Below are 2,500 nucleotides of genomic sequence, written 5' to 3' on the forward strand. Positions count from 1 at the left end.
GAGCGGTGTCGAAGTAAGATCAGAGAAAAAGACATACAAACGCATTTTTATGCTAGCGTTGTCGTTGAACCTCAAATTTGGTGCTTTCACGTCGTTGTTATGCAGCGTACCGCAAAAATAGGAGCTAAATTGCGTGCCGCATGTGTCGTACGATTATTTTTTTTCTTTTAAGAAATCATGTTACTGTTTTGTGGCGTTTTCTTCGACGTAGCCGTCGTAGATCTGAATGTCCCTAGTGTAGAAGTGAAAAAGAGCCGCGGTTCACAGCGAAGGAAACGTATAGGCCTCGAAAACGGTTAGTTTGAGGCCGCGACTGACCATAACCAAACTCCGCGTGAGATCTGTTCGATCCCACTTGACGAGTTGAAGTTCCATATGTTCCCGTACGGAGGACTGAGGTTTTTTTTTCCGCGTACGCCCGCGCAAGCCGTTTTAGGGTTTGTTATTATTGACGGCAGGGGTTCACTTCTGGAATCGTGCTACACAAACAACAAACTGGATTTAAGCCGGAAGAATGAAAGGACAAATACTGGAAATTTCCGTTAAAGACAGTTTCGATCCATTGTAAAACAATTTCATTCAAAGGTCACCTCCTGTTCCTTCTATACCATTTGTTGCACGAAGCGATTAAACAGCGGTCAAAAGCGGCTCTAGGTGACGAAAAAGACCAATGTTTTTCCTCTTTTCGCTTTGGGAAGTAAAACGAAACGAGGGACCAAATACCATGGCATTTCCCTATTTGAAACACTTTACTGACACGCATAGTGTCATTTGCAGGCGTTGTCTCGAGGTCGGCCGGAGTAAAATATGCAAGTTTAAACGATGGATTTGTCAGTACATTGCCATGACCGTTTGATCAGAAATCTCTGCACCGACTGGTTTCAAGTCAACAGGACACAAAGGGCAAAGGTATTACTGTCCTCATCATTGCTTGCACGCGATCATTGAAAAACACCTTTTGGAAGACTATAAACCACTCTGCAGCCAACATAGACCTTAAAGAATACAACTACTGAATGATGAAAACACGTTTGTCTAATTTAAAGATTTGTAGAAACAGCATCGAGACCCCTCTTGTCATTTACGCCGATTTTGAGAGCCTGACCACCAAGAATTAAGATATACATATATATATATATGAGAAGGAGAAAGGTGTAGCCATGCCTCGATAGATAATGTATTAATAAGGAAATAACTTCTTGAGGCATATGTGTTTCTAATCGGTTTTATACTTCAAACGTTTCGCCGTCTAGAGCTTCGTCAGTGAATGAAGATTATGACTCATAATCTTCATTCACTGACGAAGCTCTAAACGGCGAAACGTTTGAAGTATAAAACCGATTAGAAACACATATGCCTCAAGAAGTTATTTCCTTATTACATATATATATATATATATATTTCAAATTCATCAGTGTTTATGACAGAAAATGGAAACAGGTGGCAATTCCAATTGAGCTCTCTCCTTTTGGCTTAGGTATATTAATACGTGGAATGATCTGCCAGAAAATTTAGTTCATTGTAATTCTGTCAGTAAATTTAAGAAAGGTCTTAAAAGTTATTTATACAACGTGACTCAGTAATCTTTTTATCCATTCATTTTTCTTTACTCTTTGTAAATATTCTACATTTTCTCCATGTTTATAGATAAAATGTTTTTAATGACCGTATAATGTATTTATATTTTATAGTTTCTTAATATTTCTATATTTAATGTTTATTAATATATTTTTTTTATTCTAATCTGTTTTGGGGGTTGCCGTATATGAGGATTCAGTTCTTCCCTGGTAGCACCCTTTTTGCGATGTTCTTTGCAAATAAAGTTGTTATAAGTATAAATAAGTTATAAGTAAGAGCTAATTACCATCACAAAAACTTCGCACTTAGATTCGCTTTGAAGAGGAGGCGGACATGAACTCGGAAACGGATTATTGGTTAAGCATTGGACTACTGTGCTGAAGGTCGCAGGATCGCAGTTACCCCGGCCGGACCAACACTTTCTTAAAAGAACAGAGGAGAAAGAAATGTCTCTCTAATGACATCTGCAAATGGTTAGACATAGCCTTGTCTTCTAGAAGAAGAACGATAAACCGTAGGCCCCGTCTCGTAATCCTTCAATTTTCATAACCCTGTGGGACGAAAAAAAAACCCACACACTAGTACTATTCGCAAAGAGTGTCTGTTCCACTGCGGTATAGCTAGAAGGCCGCAAGTTAGAAAACTTAAAAAAGGGTAATCGAGTCTCCGTCTCTAAATTAAGGTCATCGCATGGTATTATATCGTAGTAAATCAAGTTAATATGCTGATCACCGCTACTCTAGCATTAAGGAACGGGATTCGAACCCTGACCTCTGAGATACCGGTGCAGTGCCGCTACCAGTTGAGCTAACTGAAGAATAGTATATTACGTAAAATGGAGAAGTGCTGGACAATTTAGGCAATTGTCTCGTATAGCAGATACCGAGGATAACCCGCACACTTCAAAATATACATTTCTTTC

Source organism: Montipora capricornis, chromosome 10, assembly GCF_036669925.1.
Source record: "Montipora capricornis isolate CH-2021 chromosome 10, ASM3666992v2, whole genome shotgun sequence".
Classification (NCBI taxonomy): domain Eukaryota; kingdom Metazoa; phylum Cnidaria; class Anthozoa; order Scleractinia; family Acroporidae; genus Montipora; species Montipora capricornis.